Source organism: Olea europaea, chromosome 13 (genome assembly GCF_002742605.1).
Source record: "Olea europaea var. sylvestris chromosome 13, O_europaea_v1, whole genome shotgun sequence".
In the NCBI taxonomy this organism is placed as follows: Eukaryota; Viridiplantae; Streptophyta; class Magnoliopsida; order Lamiales; family Oleaceae; genus Olea; species Olea europaea.
Window position 1 is genome coordinate 7654783 of NC_036249.1, and position 21157 is coordinate 7675939.

Sequence of the window (21157 nt, forward strand, 5' to 3'; positions counted from 1 at the left end):
TATGAAACCTATTAAATGTTTTGGAAGGGGTGCAACCAATTTAGATCAAATGATGTGTTACGCAGTCATTACCGATGAACAACTATACAAGAGAAAATAAAATAGAGAAGAAAATTGGAACACCAAGTTAAACATCTAACTTATAGAATTTGAACACAAAAGCACAATATTCACTAACATCCATTCAGTACATACATTTACAAAGCAATCGAAACTTTATTTTCCGCCAAAAATCCACATCACTACACACCACACAAAAATCCAAAACCCAAGACCTAAAGCTAAAATCACAGTTTTACCTCTACAGTTCCAACAACTGTTGTTCAAGTGCATTTATGGATTTCAATAGCCTAGCCATGATCTCCACAAATATACTACACATAGGTAGGTCAAACCATGAGAAATAGCCACAACTCCATTTTGCTGTAGAAAATAAAAAAAGATAAGAGCTTGAGCATACTCAATAATGGTTTGAAAATTATGTTCGAGTTTCCATTATCAGCCCTTGTATGCATGTGAAGAACCTTCTTCCCACGTTCTCTGCCATCCACAAAGTCTTCTGCTCAATCTCCATTCCGCATCTGCATAGACGAGAGTTCATCGGAGCTAAGGACTAAGTGGTTGCAGCTACATATGAAAGATACGAAGTCATGTCAGGTAATGAAGTGAGGGAAATAAAGAAAATATTGATGTTATGTGTGTTATTAAAGATGAAAATATGAATTGACGCATTTGCACTTCTTTCTTTATGCATTTTCCCCTTTTTCCTGGGATTTAACGTCAAATCAAACGGATGTTCATGGCAGGGTTGTTGTTTTTTGCACAAAACGTTTGAAATAAGGGGATTTTCTACGATTTCTAATAGATAGGAGGTATATCGCACATTGAAACGTTTACAAGGGGTATTCTACTATTAATCCTTTTAAAAAAATAACTTTCACACAAGCATTTATTCTAAATTAAAAAATTTATTAGTGTTGTATATTGAAAAAAATTATCATTTAAAATTATTTTATTCTTAAGATTATAATAATATTAAAAGAAAAGAAAATTAAAGAAAATAACACGAATGAAAATTTCGACGATGAAAAAGTTTTCTCTCACTTGAATGTCTCTTATCACGTATGTGACAAAAGTAAAAATAACATTTGATTTAACAATACAATATATTGGTGAAAAACTCACTCTTTAAGATACTCATTATTTTAAAAAGTATGAACTTTAAAATAAGAAAAATATTGTAAATTTACTCTAAGTAGTGATTCGAAGGACAGGTAAAAAAAAAAAAATCAATGTATATACTATTGAAAGTAGGCATAACAAAATTTCTCTTTTTTTCAAAAGAAGGCATAACAAAACTTTATCCAAACATTTAAGACTTTATTATTTTTTTATTTTTAACTTCGGAGTTGCTAAAATTCTAACATTTTAGTATTTTATTTGCACTCACAAGCTTCATTCAGAAAAACATAAAGTCTATAAATTGCTAAAATTGATAACATTTTGATTTTGCAATCACATGAATATTCAATAAAAATGTGGTCAATAGATCAATAAATACTCGACTTTTAACCAAATGAAATGTAGTTAGTTTTGTAAATTGGTAGGCCACCTATACACCACACTCTTATAGGTTGGCCCACAAGACGACGTGCTTTACACCTCTAATACAAATCTTTGTTGACAGAAAAAAATCAAGAAGTTCCTTCTCTAACAAAACCATTAAGAATCTGAAAACCGATACATGCATTTCTTAAAAAAATAATGTTATCTAGCACTACTTGTGCTACAATATCACTTTTGGTGAGCTAAGTGATAGACTTAATGAAATGTAGAATTGAGTGATTTATTTAATTATTTCTCTAATTTAATGTCTTATTAGTGTCATCCAAATTGATATATTAACACCAGTAGTACGAAATAAAACTACTTTTCTTAAAAAAGTAGTAGTTTTTTTTTCCAAGTCAATCCCTCGTAAATAAGCCTAAACACGGTTTTGTACCTTTTGGACTCACTTTTTTGTTTCGCTATAGGAAATTAACATTTTATCTTACCCTTTTTTTTCACATAACTTTAAACATAAATGAGATTTCAGTAATTTGTCATATTCATTTTGCTTAAAATAGATTTCATCGTACTTATTATACTTATGAACACCACTCCAAACGTGCAGAACAAACAAGCAATATATAGCAAAAGAACCATTCACATGAAACTAAAAAAAAGTTTAGCTAAATAAAATACTACATAGCCTACGTTTGACTCCCAATTTTTCAAAATTCATTTTTAACCACACATTCTTTTATAAAATAATTTTGCATGTAAATTAAATTTTTTTTCCTTATTTTTTAACTACACATCTTCAAAAAATCACTATTTTAAAACACATTTTCATACAAAATTGGGGCTCATATGAGGGCATATAACAAAAGGTAGATGAATATATGGTGATGCATGGTATGGCATCAACATGAAGCTCATAAATCTTTCATGCTTCTATAACAAGTTCGTTCTTGAGTGGTTTCAACAGAAAGTTAAGACCAATCCAAATCTATCGATCAGCGTACATTGATGAATTTTGAAAAACGGATGAGCTCATCTTAAGTGTGAAAAGACAAACAATAAAATTTAACCAACAGTTCTCTACCCAATCAACCTGCTAACCTCAAGGAATACAAAATGATTGATCATGAATAGAAGGATGATTATGCATATCATTGGTACAAAAAAAGTTTGTGGATTGGTTGGAGCAATTAAGGACCAGTTCGGAAACTTAAATTTGGAGGGCCAAAAGTGAAGAAGGAAACATTTGGAAGTGCAACCGTTGTAAGGCTGAAAATTTCATTTTCAAGCCATCATAAATAGTCAGAGTAATAAAGTCAAGCTAAAGATTATAAATAAGTGCTTATTAGGAGATAACACAATTTTCTTCCTTTTTATTTATTATACTTTTTAAATAATAAGTTAGGTAATTTATTTGCTTTTGCATACAAGTAGTTAGAATGCATCCCCTGCGTGTGGCAACTACCGACGACCGTAATAGGAAGTTGTCGTCCCATGTTCCTTCTCCCCTTTATCCCTAGATTTCTTTATTGGGTTGTGAAATGTTTTAGCACAATACATATTATAGGAACATGACATCTAAACACACAAATCAACGATGACATAGAAAATTTTGAAGATTTTTTTGTTTAGTTTGCTTGTTGACGTGGTTAGGTGGCTTTGTCGACTATGATGTATATATTTCAAAACCATGTGTTAGTCTGTAAATTATAAATATATTTCATGCTTAAGTTAATTTATACTTATCTATGTAGAATTTAGCCTTTCTTTGACACCCTTTAAAATTTTAATGTATTTTTCTCTTTTTTCTTTTCAACTATACGTTTTTAAATAAAATAATATTACATGTCAATAAAAAAATTTCATTCTTTTTTAATCACATATTCTCCCAAAAATTACTATTCTATAATACATTTTACCAAAAATTCTCTTTATAATGGATATCAAAAAAGGGCTTAATATTCTTTGCAAACATGAATTAAATTTTTCATTGTAAAGGATCGAGTTGATTCATACTTGATATATTGAAATAATGGAACATAGACGCAAAATCATTTAAAAAATTCTTGTGTGGATTGTCTAATGCCAATAAAGTGAAGATTAGGTGATAATCTTAAGTTAGAGACCAGTCTTGAAAATGAGATATTTAATGATGGTATTGCACTAATTATCGTATAGAAAAGAAAAAAAAAGCTACTATAGTACATGAGTGAAACCTACCCTATAAAAGATTTCAAAGAGAGCATTTATTAAAAATTCTAAAAGGAAAACTTAAAAAGGGAAAAAGCTAGTGCATTAAACAGAAGACGCACAACAAATATAGAAAAAAAGTGTGCGTGAAACAAAAAACGCACTATATATATGATTAATCCCCAAACACTTGTTTGAGACAATCATACTTCTGAGAAGTGATTAGTAGCCTAGTTGAATTTTAGAGGTTGAAATAATCAAAATGTATGAGAATATTTATTTGTTAAGATATTGACTTACAGTGAGTGAAATAAATCCAAATTAAAGAGGGTGATAATTAATATATAAATTCAATATTAGATTATACCTTGAAAATAAAGCTAAAAGAATAAGTTTGATGATGCCTATCTCACGAGTGAAAAATGATAAATTTGACTATTGAGGTCGAAAATTGAAGCAAATTGTGAATTATGATACTTTACTTAATTATTCACACGTTTACATCAGTTTGCATTGAATAAGTAGAAATAAATTTTTGTATTGTAATTTTGAAGCTATTCATATAGTAGACATAATAATTCTAATCTTCTGACCAAAGTTTTTGTAATTTCGCTTGTTGAGATATGTTATAGTTTTGTTTGAGGACAAACAATGTTCAAATTTGAGAGTATTTGGTAAATATATTTTGTAAAATTATTTAGACACCTAAATGTAGACATTTAGGAGTACTTTTGATTAATTATAGTTTAATTTATTATATATTTTGTTTGTTGGGTAAAACTCAATAATTGAAAGTAAAATTGAAAAAAAAGGAACAAAAATCAACGATAAAAGAATTTTCAAAGTTCGGAGAACAAACTTTAAATATTCAATAGTTGAATCGAACCATGAAATGATAATTAAAGATCATACGAGATCAATTGGATGAGATTAGAAGTCAAATGATGAAAAGTGCATGTGAAATAACTCAAAATTGAATGAACTATTGAAAAGTTTAGGGTCCAATTTGAATGAATCCAAAATATGAAGAAATTATAACCATGGGGGTAAGCCTCCTACAATAGCAAGGCACAAAAATTTGAAACCCAAGAGTAAAAAGGATTATGCCATGCGATCGCATGGTATAAAAAGTGGTCGACACGCCATTTTTTTCTACAGTTAAAACTCCTTTTGAAAATCAATTTTGGATAGATTCTTGACCCACTTTCAACTTATTCAAACAAAGAACAAGGACAAAACATTGTGGTGGGGGTGGGGGGATCTCTCTCTAGCCTCTCAAATCAATTCATATCAAGGAGGAGGGCCAATTCACCGTACTTTGGAGAAAATATCAAACCTATCAAGGAATTGAAGAACCAAATAATTTAATTAATATGTGTTCTTGATTAATTTTGTATATTTTGTTAAATTATCTAATTGCTTGATCATCAATTAGGTAATTGGTAACTTATTATAGTTTTAGAGGGTTTATAATAATTTTAGAACTCTGCAAGATTAACGTGTGGGCAATATATATTAGAAATAACATGTATAACTATGCAATCAACTATATAATCATGTAATTGAATGTGTTATATTGCATATGAAATTGAAATAGGAATCTGATCGGGTCATGCTTAGAATTTGTATAACTTCTCTTGGAAGAGATAGTTACATAAAATTCTATTATCAATGGTCAAGATACATAAATCAAACTAAATTAGCTATGTCGAGAATTGAAAATAGAATAAGAATAAGCTCCCGTTTGGCCCCCATTTTTTGGAAGTGAAAGTGAAAATGAGCGGAATAGTGTTTTTTTTAATGAGTGGTAGAAAAAGAAATATTTTTTTCGATTTACGTGTAATATTATTTTATGTAAGATTATGTGGTTGAAAATATGAGAGAGAAAAGTAAAATAGAATGAAAATTAATGAGATTCAAACGGGGGCCAAGTGGATTCGAAATTTCGACACGTTCATTCACATATTTAAGTAAAAACACTTTCGATAATTAGTAGATTAATTTAGATACAAATCAATACATCTCTTTTGTGTTATATATATATTCGAATTTGAAAATGGATTAATACAATTTCATTGAAAGTTTATTTCTCATGGAACGATACTTTTTCTCATTAAACTATTATTTATCAACGATTTGTGAATTTCGCTAGATCAATATTAGCTCCTACCTTACTTGCAAAATGATAAACTAATAGCGGGTCAGATCATAGCATATCGGGTATTTTCAACTGAACCCACCTTAGTCATTCGGTACTGGGTTCTGAATAAATGACCTAGAGCAGGCTTGTTAAAAGTGTAGACCCAATTCCATTTCTTTTTCATTTATGAAAAAAATCAAGTAAAATTGCTAATTCAATGCATTTTAATATTGATCTAGCGAAATATACCACAATAAATTTACATTTAAACTCCTAATTCAATAAAAATAAAAAATTGAAAACATAATATAATATTGTGGTGTACTTATCACGTATTAATCCTCATTTTCTCAACCTTTCCCCTCATTTATTTCATAGCACTTGAAACCAAAAGATCGGTGAAGAACACTATGCCATAATAAATTGAATGTTAGTCACGAATCATTAATACGTCCGAAATGATCCTTTGAAGTTGTCTGTAATTTGTTTGTGTTACCATTTTTATTCGAAATATGAATTTTTAATTTATTCGCAATTTCATTTTTTTAATCTTGGAAGTCTATTTCGGAAATACTTTTATTGAAAATTAAGAAATTTATTGACAACAACTTTATAATTTCATGGATAAAAAGGTTTTAATAATTCTTTGGACACATAAAAAACCCAACTTGAGAAAGCATTTATGACATATTTTTGATAAACTGAACATGTTTCAGAATTGAATAAACAGACATAAATGTGATATTCGATTTATTCATATTTGGTTAGTAGTAAAGTATTATGTATAATTGTATATATTGAAATCGTCATCATTTTCCTAACATTTAGGAAAAATAAATTGAATTATGATAAGTTATAAAAAAAATTTAAATTTATTACGATCCTGTAAAAAACACAATATAACAATAAAAACTTCCTGTTGATTAAGAACAACTTTTGAAAATTCATATACCTCATAGACAAAAATCCACGAAAACTGACGCAACTACATATACACAAATTCATTTACAGTTTATTTATATACATGCAATTCATGCTAATGAGTGGTGCAACTTGTGTATGTCTCACATGATGAATGCATGCAATTTATGAAACTATGGTGAGTATATATACACGTAAATTCATAAACCCATTTAATAATTAAAAATCATAATCTTACATATTTGTTTTAAAATCATAACAAATCTGTTTAACTCAACAAAAAAAATCAGATTCTTAATTTTCAAACTTGAAAAATAAAATGAAAAAATAAACTCATTTACAGAGAGGGAAAAGATTATTTTGTCATTGTGGAAGAATGCAAAAGCCATTGAAAAAATTATGAGCAATGAGATGTTTAGGAAAAAGAAAGAAAGAAATTAAGCTTTATAATTGTGGTGTAACAATAATTTATTTAATTAAAAAGTATATTAAAATTCTAATTATGTAATTTTACTTAAGGATATTTTAGTAAATAAGAAAATTGTGGTACACTTAGTAAAATTTGTAGTGGTAATATATTTACCCTTAATTTAAATAGTAATGGTTATCAAATAGACTCTTACTACATCTTCACTCTTAACACCTCCTCTCTTTTGTGCATGACTTCACCATGCATGGTTACCTCTAACCCCTACTTCCACCCCTACCCGCACCACTGCTCTTTGTCCTTTTCTTGATTTTCTCATCAATATTATAAGTATCAATCTATACTAACAGGTTAGATTACAAAATCGAGTAACTAGAGTCGACTCAACTTCTAAGCTAATGAGATGATCAGCCAAAATTTTTAAAATAATTGTTATTTTTAAATAGTTTTATCATTGCAATATTCAAGTTTGATATTTTAATAATAAATACTCAATTTCATGGATTTAATTTATTTACTAATATTTAAATTATAAATAAAGCAATAAAAACATAAAAAACAATAATGTAAAAAAAAAATTGTAAAATATAGAGAGAAAACTTTAGTCAATGATATCAATAGCTTCATTGTAAAGGATCAACAGCCAAAGCATCATCAATGATTATCGATGACTATCAATGACAAGGTGCGTTGATAATAATGGATAATATCTAGGGGTGAACAGGGTTTGGTTTGGGTGGTTTGCGCCATATTTTCAACTCAAACCATTTTATGTGGTTTGAAATTTTTTCAAACCAAACCAAACCATTTTATTTTTCAAGCCAAGCCAAGCCAAGCCAAACCAAACCAAACCATTATTTGTGGTTTGGTTTTGTTTAAATTCACGGTTTATCTATCGATATTATAGTAATATGTTTAAAACAAGTTAACATATAAATTTAAACGAGAACTAATAATATTAAATGTTAAATTACATTCATATTTATCTAAAATTCGATATATAAACAAAATAGCAAAAACATAGTATCAAGTAGCATCTAGCAACGGGCACTCCACTCAAACTTTTGTAAACAACGATATCAAAATAAGTAAAAGAGTACTAACCACTCATTCTATAAAAATTGGATCAATATTCCCTGTTGTAGCACATGACTCGGCCTTTGTATGATATGTAATTATCAAATTATTTATTAGTCTTTATTAATGATAATAACAAGGAACTAGAGAACAATATGCATAAAAATTTCAAAATTGATAATAGGAAATAAATGTCACCTTCTACAGCTTTCTCCGAGTCATCCAATGCTTCTACCTCATCCAAATATTGACGAAGCACTATAGGTTCATTGTTGCTATGCAACCAATTCTTCGTGCATATTAAGGCTTCAACCATCTTTGCACTCAATGAACTCCCAAAGGAGTCAAGAATCCGACCACTAGTGGAAAATGCCAACTCTGAAGCTACCGTGGATATTTGAATTGCTAATACATCTTTGGCAATTTTAGAGAAAATTCTGTACTTGTGCGCGTTCAATTTCCACCATACTAATATGTCAAATTTGGGATCGGTCAAATCTTCACGAAAATCAGACAAATAATCAACCAAATCATTCTTCTCAAATTGCATGTTTTGCATTAGTTTAGCTTTAAAAATTGAAGGAATTTGGTTAGAAAGTTTGAAAGCAGGTTGTGAAGGACTTGAACTACTATTTTTGGTAGCCTCCTTTGATGAAGCCGATGGTGGAGTGATTGTAGTCGCCATTTCTTCTTAGCATGCATACAACCCGTGGAGCGTCTCTTCAACTCTTTTTAACAACATTTTTGCAATTTCCAATCGTAAATAAGTTCAAACCCGACCTTAAGTAGTTTCAACTTGCATCTTGGGTCAATAACTGTTGCAATGAACAACAACTGATTAAACTTTTCAACATGGCCCCAATACTTATCATATTTTTTCCTCATACTAATTGCCATGGATCCCATCAAAGTGTTAGGCTCTTTAGCTAATTCATTCAACTCTGCATGAATTTCACATATTTCTTGAAAGAACGAGTTAGAAGTTACATACTTTGAACCACTAAATTTTAAAGTCATTTCATAGAAAGTCTTGAAAAACCTAACAAATACTTCTGCTAGATCCCAATCGACATGTGTTGGTGGTCCATTTATATTTCTTCCGTCAGACTATCTTCATTAAAATAATTTGTATAGTTTCCATTGCTTTCCAAGATGACAAATGCTTTTTTAAACTTTGTAGCAGCTTGCAACATCAAGTATGTGGAATTTCATCTAGTTATGACATTTAAACACAACAAAGCTCGAGACTCAATATTTGCTTCCTTGAAACTCTCCTTGAACCTTTTTAGTCGTTCTGGGAAAGATCTAAAAAATCTCACTACATTACGAATGACTGAAATAGCATGGCTTATTTCTTTCACGCCATCACAAACAATAAGATTGAGTATCTGAGCACAAAACCTCATATGAAGCATTTCCCCCCCCCAGTACTAGACCGTTATTCTTCTCCTCAAAACAACTCTTCAATCTCAGTAATGCTACATCATTGGAAGAGGCATTATTGACAGTTACACAAAAAATCTTATTGATTTCCCAGTCTTTAAGACAAGAAATCAACTCCTTTCCCACCATATCTCCTTTATGATTTGGGACTTGAATGAAACTTATAATCATTTTTTGAAGTTTCCAATCATTATCAACCCAATGAACAGTTAAACACAAATAACTAACATTTTGTATTGACGTCCAGCAATCAGTAGTTAAAGAAACTCTATGTTGACCCAACTCTTTCTTCAATTTCTTCTCCTCATTTAGGAACAAATTATATATATCTCTTGCTACTGTCATCCTTGAAGAAAATATAAATTTTGGGAAAAAGATATCTTGTATAACCTTGAAAACCTTCATCCTCCACATGTCGAAATGGTGACTCAGACAATATGAAATACCTTATAATCTGTTCTCTAACTTCTTTTTGAGCAAACTTGACAGGTTCTTCACGGCTATCAATTCCCTTAGAAAGCTCTCTAGTTTTAAACATATTATAACCAGTCATTCTCTTTTGCTTTTTGTCTTGAACTCTATATGGATACTTCTTGTACAAATGCGTGATATGATTCCACAATGTACTACTTCCATAGTTTTTTGCATGATGCTTATATGTTTGTCCACAATAATTACGTCCTGCCTTCTCATTTCTTCGAATTTTAAAATGATCCTACATCTCAGACCTTTTGTTTCCCTTTTTGCATTTTCCTTCCATTTTCATATCTTCAGGGTCATCCTCTAATGGAATTGCATCATCGGCTTCTTCTAGAATTGGATCCATATTTGAAAAAAGAAAAAGAAACGTTGGATTTTTTATACCCAATAAATCTCGAAATATGATGTTAACGTGAGTTAATATTATTTCATAGGCATAGCTGATGAATGAAATAAGTTCAACAACCAAGTCCATGAGTTACACCCGGCCCAATTGTATTTTCTCTTGAATGACTTGAATCTTAGCCCCTTTATCCCTTTAATGATCCAACTTAAAGCATAACTCTAGAGTATATATATGGCTATAACGCTAAACACTTTCTTGTGATGTTTTTTGTGGTTTTTGAGAGAAATCAATAAATCCCAACTGCCCCCTTTGTGTGTAAAAAAAGGCCTCTAGAAGTGTCCAAAACGCTTGTTTAACGCGTGCAATTGGTGGTTCTTTCATAGTATACATTTGTGGTGTCTTCTCCTAGCCTTTGTGACTACAAATCATCATATTTTCTTGTCCTACATGTGTAAGATTGATTAGCAATCGAGGTGAATTAATTAGTTGTGATTTGGAGCTGATTGGATTGATTGTTGGTTGAGAAAGGTATGTTGGACTAAACCCGAAAATCACTGATTTGAATATCTTTCAAAAGAGCTTCTGCAATATTTGGTATCAGAGCATCATGGTGGTGGTTTTGGCTCTTGAAATACAGCAAAAAAGTCTAAGAAACTGGCTGGAACGAAGCAAAAAAGTCCAAGAAACTGGTTTTCGGGACTCGATCGTAATTTTTTGGTTACTGCAGTTTTCAGAGACTTTAGGATGAATAGTGGTGGCCCTAAAGTGTTAAATTCGCGTGTCTCATAATTTACAGACTCAGATTGGTCCGTTATGATAAATTCGTTGAAACTTTTACATTATCACACTAGCAGATCATCGTATGGGGGTGATCATTAGGATTGGGGGTTGTCATTGCTTGTGCTAGAAAATTTTGGAATTATTTGATCTATTTTGAAGTATTGAACTTTGATTGCAAGTTGGTAGTTGATTTTGTGCTTTATCTATCATTTAGTCATTGTCTGAGACTTGTTGCATGAAAATTCAAACTTTTGTTTACATATCTTCATGTTGTAGTAATTATCCCATTAGAACACCTGGACTTGACCCATTCGAATATTTTCTTGATCTAAGATCGTGAATCTTACGAAATTCTGAAAATCTAGAACGGTGTCAATTGCAGTCGTAGGATAATTTTGTGTGACCTATTTGTGATTTGGTTGTTCTATTTTTCTTAAAAATGCTTCACACTTTGAAGTTGGAATTTTTAATGGAAAATGAGATTTTTTCAATTTGGCAACAAAAGATGAAGGGTATTTTGGTTCAACAAAAAGTTTCAAAAGCAATAGATGGCAAATTTCCTGCAAATTTAACAGAAGTACAAAAAGAAAAGTATGATGAACTTGCATATACTTCAATCATTTTACACCTGTCTGACACTGTTTTGAGAAAAGTAGGAAAATTAGATTCTACAAAACAACTTTGAAAAAAGTTGGAAGACTTATATTAGCTTAAGTCTACTCCTAATAAATCGTGCTTGAACGATTTTTCAGCTTTAAAATGGATCCTTCAAAGGATTTTGATGACAATCTGGATGTTTTTAACAAGTTAGTTCAAGACATCATTAATTGTGATGAAAATGTATTTGAAACATATAAGGTTATTATCTTACTTAATTCCATATTTGATTCATATAGAGAAGTTAAGAATACAATTAAGTACGATAGGGAGACCTTAACACTCGAGATAGTTATAGACTTACTTAAGAGTAAGGAGATGGAGATTAAGGTTGAAAAAGAGGATAAGAAGAGTGACGAGTTACATATGATGAGGAGTAAGATGAAGTTTAAGCAATTAAATTTGGGTAGAACTCAAGACGGTAGTTATTCGAGTAGTGACTTGAGTGATGAGGGTAGTAAGAAGAAGGGTAAGGGACGAGACAAGTCTAATGATAAACGGTCTTACAGCTGTGATAAGTCTGGACACTTTATTAGGGATTGTCCCAAGAAGAAAGATAAGCTGAAGAGTAAGATGAGAGGTGAGGCGAATTTGGTTGAGGGGTTGAGTTATGACCTTAGCGAGGTTTATTAAGAGTAGAACTAGTTACTGTATATACATTTGTGTGTGATCCTTTCTGTATGTGTGTGATTGTCTAAATTTTGTTGCATGATTATCTGCTACATTTCAATGTGTTTGATATGTGCATTTGCATGAATTTGAGACAATAGGATTACTTGATGTAATTGCTTGCATGCATAGTAGGTTATGATGCATTAGCAGTGTGTTATGTCTTTTGGTAAGGTAGGGTATAGATGTCTAAGGGTACATTGTGGTTTGTACCAGGGATGTAGAGTGTGACATTTCGATCACGAGTGGAGATGTGATCAAATATCTAGAATTATTTATCTGTAAAGAGACCCTGATCAGGTGGAGTGTAAGAGAGACACTTCTATCACTTCAGTTAGGTGGAGACCCATTATCCACGTAGGTTGAGAGAAGTGATGTGGAGATAGAGGATTATCTCGTAGACTTAGGATCTATTGTGACCTACCAGTTAGAAATGAGTTGGGTGAATAGTCTAGTGAGCTTGGTGAACGATGAAAGGAGATACGTGTTCTCGAGATGTGAGGAACACGGAATGTGATATGATAAGTATGTTGAGATCTTTTCGTAGGGTCGTTTATGCATGTGTTGCATATGTAGTTGACCGTGGTTTGATTGACATGGTGTTAATCTATGGTTCTATGTGAATGTATTTCTGAAAAGATCTATGTATGTTATCCTATAGCACATCGTCATCGCATGTGTATTTGCTCTTGATTGTTTACTATTAAATATTTGTTTCTACCTAGATGTTTTTTACCTTAGCCCGGTGAGTACATGGAACATGTATGGTATGTGTTTCAGGTTGAAAACACAAGGTAAGGTCTGTCATCCAATTTTATTGGCTACCTTGATTATGCAAGTGCTAACTGTGTGTTTTGATTGCTTGTAGATTTATTGGACATTAAGGTGGAGATTTGTTAAGTTTTTAATACCCAATAAATTTTGGACTATGATGTTAACGTGGTTAATATTATTTCATAGGCACAGACCGACGAATGAAATAAGTCCAACAACCAAGTCCATCAGTTATACACGGCCCAATTGTGTTCACTCTTGGATGGCTTGAATCTTGACCCGGTTATCTCTTTAATGGTCCAACTTAAAGCCTAATCCTAGAGTATATATATGGCCATAACCCTAGACACTTTCTTGTGATGTTTTGTGTGGTTTTGTGAGAGAAATCAAGGAATTCCGGCTGTACACTTTGTGTGTGAAAAAAAGGCCTCTAGAAGTATCCAAAACGCTTGTTTAACGTGTGCAATTGGTGGTTCCTTCATAGTATACCTTTGTGGTGTCTTCTACTAGCCTTTGTGGCCACAAATCATCATCTTTTCTTGTCCTCCATAGGTAAGATTGAATAGCAATCGAGGTGAATTAATTTGTTGTGGTTTGGAGCCGATTAGATTGGTTGTTGGTTGAGAAAGGCACGTTGGATTGAACCCGAAAATCATCGATTTGAAGATCTTTCAAGAGAGCTTCCACAAAAAGAAACAATGGAGGAAACTAAGGATAATGGACAAGAATCAACGATTATTATGCTTACAATTTCGAAATTGTTATGATGGGATTTTTGAATTATCTTCTCTACTAACCATTTGAAATGTAAGAGCATGATTTTTTGCACAAGAGCTTAAAATTACTAGAAAAGCATTGGATATTTACTTAAATCAGTAGGCCTTGAGCATATCCTACATTAGTCTAAGTTGGACTCTAACTAGAAAATGCCCAAGCTTGAGAAGGTTCCAATACGGTGGTTCTAAGTAAAATTTGTCAAGTATTTTTATTGAAGAATAGACAAAATAGGGAATTCTTTCCCAAAAACTGATGAAGCCAATATGCTACAAAATAACTCTCCTCAAACCATACATAGGGCCAATTGAGCGAAGCATAATAACAAAGTATAAATTCAAGAATGTCTTCTATTATTTCTTGGAGCAAATACTAATAAAAACCAAAATAATTCTTGCATCATATACAAATGAATACAACAATGTATCTACCATTGGTAACTTCTAATATTGGTTAACTGGAAACTATCTGGAGGCCTATAACTCAAAAATCCCATCATAACAATTTCAAAAATTATGAAAGAAAAGAGGAGAAAAATACCCATTGGATAATAATAAAGACGACGGGGAGTCGGAAGCTAGAGTTTTGTGGTGGTGAGAGAAAGCCCAACGATTTTGGTGGCTGATTGCGAGCGGCAGTGAATGGGAGGGAGCTTAGAATTTGAGAGAAAGTCTAACGATTTCGTAATGTAGGTGGCTGGTCCCAATTTCATGTTGCATAATTATGGGCCCAACATTTTTTTTTAAAATAAGGTCCAACTATGTGGCTGGCTTGTTTACTATACATGAATTGGGTTAATTAAATTTGTACATTCTAAGAAACTATACTTTAAATTCTAAAAACTATAATTCAATAAAATTTATAATTGAGTAAAATATTTTTTTTTTATTAAAAAAAGTTCGGTTCGGTTCGGTTTTTTGTGATTTTGAAAATGGAAACCTAAACCGAACCATTTTAAAGCAGTTTGGTTCAATTTGAGGAAAATAAAATCGCGGGTCCACATGAACCCAAACCAACAGATTCAAACCAACAATTTCGATTATATTTGCTGTTTCGCAATTTTTTTGTGCAGCCCTAATAATATCTTTGTCAACAATTCCTAAATATTGATCTTAATCAGGATCACCCAGATCACCCAAAGTAAATTGTCAACAATCATTGAAATAATTTTTATTTTGTCAACATTTGCTCTATCGAAAAGGCCTTCTAAAATATTTTATTTAAAACCTTTAAATTATTGCGTCATTTATATGAATGTCCATTAAAATTTAGCCGATTGACATGGTCATGGACATGTACACTCAAAATGGATTTTATCTCCTTTTTAAGCAAATAAATAAATAAAATAAAATTTCTTCGATCAATCCTTTTTTAAACCTCATATTTGACTTAATTCCACATCTTGAGACCTTACTCCTTTTTGTCACCGAATATATTGCCACACCAATTTGTAAAAACCACCCTTTCTTCTTATGCCCTTAAATTATAGGATTCTCTCCCAATTGGTTGGACCGTAGGTGCGATGACTTATTTCATGGGTGCAGTTCGAAAGGTTGCCCTATTCGAAAATCTCCGCATCTATGTTTATTTTCAACTTCCCAAATCATTTCGTCGATTACTGTGTCTCATCGAACCATGAATGAAGAAAGGCTCAATTGGGTTATATGATGTTAGCTCTAGGAATGGGGCCAACTTCCCGAAGCATTTTGTCGATTACTACGCCAAAAATACACCTAAAAATGTAACTGTCATTTTCATAAAGGATATAATTGACAACTCGAAGTTGCACATTATCCCTTTACTTAAAAAAGCTAAATTAGAGCTGGATGAGAAGAAACTCTCACGTCCGATTTTGTAGTAGAGATGGAATTGTGATCGATCAGTAATAATAATGTCATTTATTTTAATGTGGTATATACAATAATCTAATTCAAATTTAAACCTCTTGATCTATAAAAACATTAAGCCCAAGTTTTGAATTTTAAATCAAAATTAACAATTAATTATAATTACACATGTCATTGAATCCATAACTTTTTAACCATGTATTTCATCAATTGTTATCAAAATTTACTTATCATTTAATTTTAATCCCCGTAGCTAAGATCCTAAAAACCTACGCTCCACGTATCCACACACCTAGAGATGGCAATCGGGCTCGCTGGTTTGGGCCGCCTGTGGCTCAACCTGAAAAAAGTTCGAGCTGACGTGACTCAAGGCTCGGGCCAAGCCCCATTTTGGGGGGTCGACTTGAGTTGGGCCGGCCTGTAAAAAAAAAGCAGTAAAAATTTGCTGCCAAACAGACAGCTATTTAGGGAGAATTTTCTTTTAAAAATTTCAGAAAATTGAGCTCGGCAAGGCCTTAGCCGAAAGCTCGGGTCGAACCTTAATTTTTTTACCGAGCTTTTGCTCGGCTTGGCTCGGGCCAAAAGAAGCCCGCCTTAAAAAAACTCGAGCTGAGCCCAAGTTAAGAATTTCTGCTCGCCTCGTTGACAACCTTGACATACCCACGCTACAACTTCTCTTGGCTTTTCCTCTCCATCTCTGCATTTCTTTTACCACACCACAATGCTCATAAGAAAACCACCTTTTTGCTTTAATAAAAGGCATAAAAATGTTTGAAGAAACTGCTTCTGCGATGCCTTCAATATGGGCATCAATGAACAATTAGTTCACTCCTACTGTTCTCTTTGTTCTACTCAATCTCATGATTGGAACCATTGCCCTTACCTCAGCCTTAGCTAACCAAAAACAACATCATCACCAAAAATCGACGGCACAGTCTTAGACCCACCACCTACTGCCGCCTAAGCTTGATAGATCGTCGTAAGTTCTTTAGCATTTGAAATCCATCAACTTTTACAGTTATTACATATCTCAAAAATGTCATTACTCACTCATTCTAGAATATTCTATGATTACTTTATAAATAGAGCACATGGAGAAGAATAAAGGGGAGTTGAAAATTGTTGTAAAACAAAATTCTCTTTTCTTTTCAGCTTCTCAGTTCTTCTATCTCTTCACTTCTTTAAATTTATTTCTCTGAATCTGAACCTCTTCTTACTTCTCTAATTCTGTCCCTTCTTTCTCTTTTTTTCTATTTATCTTTGCTACTTCTATATAACCTTCCATTTAATTAATATAATTACTGCTTGGGTTATTGATTTCCAATTGATTATATCCAATTGTATGTTGATTTTGGTTACAATTTAGCTATTGTTGGTTGAATTATATAGAAATTGAGCTTCAATAATAACAAGTGGTATCAGAGCAATAACGTGATCTGGGTATGGCCGAAACTAGAAGCAAATCATATAAAGATCGTCTGAAAGGTTAGATAGACAAGTACCAAATTTAGGTGTGATTACAAGATCATGGGAGAAAAGTTGAAGGTGGTTTGCGCTAAGCAGGACATGATAGAGCAATGGATGGGGAAATGAACAATAATATATGAATCTATCATGTATATGATGGCTCAAATAAATGGAAATAAGGCAAACCACAAGGAAAAACAAGTTGAGGGTTATGGTGCTCCATCTCGAATAAATAATGGTAGTCCTATGGAAGGTGACCATCACTTTGGAAATACATTAGGAGCTGGAGAGGCTAGGATGAATACCAAATTACTTAAAATAGATTTTCCTTATTTTGAAGGAGGTGGACTTAGAGAATAGCTTAAGAAAGCCCAAAAATACTTCCAGATACATCAAGTTGCTAATGAAATGAAGGTGGGAATAGTCGAGATGTATTTGAAGGAAAAAGCGTACATATGGTTTCATGGCTTCATCTTCAACCATCCCAATATTGATTGGGACATGTTTACAAGTAAAGTTTGTAGACATTTTGCTGAAAACAATGCTAAGGGAGAAGACATGGAAATGGAAACTAATGAAACTAGAGATCCAATTCTTAGCAATGTTAATCATCAAGAAAATGAGACTGAAGTTATTAGTGCTCTGAAGTTTGAGGGAGAAAGCAATGGGAATGTGATTTTTTTCTAGGAAAGCTCCACTTGAACGAGTACTGGAATGCAATAGAGATGAAGTCCTAAAGGCAGAAGCTGGTGCCAAGGTCCAAAAGTTCACAAAGTGGGTTCATAAATGTATAAATATCCATTCTCATTCCCTGGGAAATAGAAACGGAGTGGGCTGTAACTCTGCCATCGAGAGTTAGCTACAACTATCTACTTTCAAAACCTTTATACATTTTGCTGGCAACCATCTTACGAGAAAGGATTTTACTGAAGCATTTGATGGAAAATGCTTTCCAGTTACACTTTTCTCTAGTTCCATCATGGTTGGGCATCTGGCATATCAGCAACTGCCATCCAAGGACTGTTGGGCATGTTGGTTGAAGGTAGGATAAATAATGTCAACCAAGCATATGTCACCTTGCACTATCTGCATAATCCAAGGATGGTGAAGAGAATGAAACAACTGTTAACTTCATGCAAAGACGACATCTAGACCTTAAAACCTTGAGGACTATAAGTGTTATGCCCTAGGTCCAATCAACCTTGGACATAAATACTTTTAATATATAATTAATGTGATTTAATTGCAGATCTATTATTTAATTAATAGACAACTAAATTAAATGATAGAGTCCGTAGATTCAAACCTTCGTAATTTGTTAATCACAAGGAGTTGTGATTGTGAGATACAAATTAAATATCATTAAATCTTAAATCGTCTGTGGTCGTAAGTAATAACGAGATACGAATATCGTTATTGTGGATAGACCATCACGTGTATCATTTCTTATTTGTGAAGTAAGTACTTGATCTCACAAGTTGAAGTGTGGTGACACTTGAATGAACACGTGGATATTTTGTTATAGAATAAAATATTGGAGACCCGCCTAGAGATTCCACATGGATAACTATCTGAGTGTTAGTGGTTAATCTCTATTGTTCGGTAGTGGGATTGGACCTTTGACTTGAGATCATCATAGTACCTTATATGAGGACAGTCAAGCTTCGACGGTGTTAAATGTTGCTCTGCCAAGGGTCGCTAATATAACATCGTTAGGGTATGTCAAGAATCATATGAAGATTGTGAATGACCAATAGAGAATTCGTTACTCTTAGATAGTAAGAGATTATGATCTGCATTTCATTCAATTAAGTCGATAACGAAATCTTTGGCTAAGGCGTCCTCATAAGTCGAAAAGGAGTTTTCGACTCATATTGACTTAATAGTAAAATGAAAGAGATGATCGATAATCGAGATTGACACACTTTCATATCTCGTAATTGATCGAATCATATTAACGAAGGGGTTATAGTTTCATAGTAAACAAATGAGTTTGGTTTTGTCATACCACATGACATTTGTCATCACATATATTGCCCTGACACATTGCTAGATATCAATCTGAGTCGACGAATGTGAATTGGTGATAAATTAGAAGGGTGTTTTAATTTATTAATTTTGATTAGATTAAAATAATATTTCACATCGTTAGGTATCGTGATCAGAAACCTGATGGGTTACACACAAAAGGAGAATTGGAAGATTGTGATTTGTCGATTAATTAATTTAACAAGCATTGGATAAATTAATTAATTGGATTGCTTATTTATAGGCCAGAATTAATTGGACTAATTAATTTACGGATCGAATTTAATTAAATGGGTTAATTAAATATTAGATCAAGTCAGGCCAAGCCCGTTCGGACTTATATAAATATGACTAGGGTTTTCAATATCTATAGAGATTCATTCTTGCTAGCACAAGAGAAAAAATCATAATCCTACAATTTTCTTTTCTGTGTGGATTACCGTTGGAAGTTGGATAATTGGACAGCTGTAGTTGGTAGATCAAGATCGTTGGAACGCAAGAAAAGCAAAGGAGTTTGCAAATCTAGAAAAAATTATGACTTTTATCACAATTTCTATTTAAACACAGAGGCGATTCCTTGTGGGAATTGAAAATTGTTTTATTTTTCGCTGCGCATGATGAGTAAATTCCCAACAAGGACAAGGTTAATTTAAAGGGAAGGGATGTCATGACTTACTCATTCTAGAATATTTTGTCATTACCTTATAAATAGAGCACATGGAGAAGAATGAAGGGGAGTTGAAAATTGTTGTAAACAGAATCCCCCTCTCTTATCAGCTTCTTCATTTATCTATCTTTTCACTTCTTTGAATCTATTTCTCTTTCTTTGAATTTGAATCTCTTCTGACTTCTCTAATTTTGCATCTTCTTTCTCTGTATTCTGTTTATCTTTATCACTTCTATATAACCTTCATTTCAATTAATATAATTATAGCTTGGGTTATTGATTCCCATGTAATTATATCCAATTGTGTGTTGATTTTGGTTACAATTTAGCTGTTGTTGGTTGAATTTTATACAAATTGAACTTTAATCATAATATTCCACCGAAGTCGGCTTAGTATCTGACTTTGTTTTGATAAAATGATTGTCTGCCAGCTTACTGTATACTTCATCCATGCTGTGTAACTCATTTTCCTTAGATTGTTCTTGACAGATTTGATTTTCTCAATGAATTTCTTGATAGGTTTGTTGGAAAATATCATTTTGCCGTTCAAGATTTTCTTGAAATTTTTTTGCTAGGATTGTTGAAAAAAGTAATGGTTCTGTGTTTTAAGATTTCGGGGTTGATGTAAAGGAAATGCTAATGAATTGAATTGCAAAACAGAGATGAATAAAAATCTTCTGAGTATATTAATTATTTTCTCAATTCTCGTGTATACGTTTGGAAGGAAAATGACCTATTTATACAGCATTGCTATAACAGAATTATACAAAAAAAATCAATAATTTGTTGCACATCTATTTACACACAACAGCCTAACAAAATTGGAATCAATTTAATTTCATTGATCATGTGCACGAGCTGCCCTCATTCCAGTGCATTCTAGATCCTTCCTGGCTTAAGCATCCAA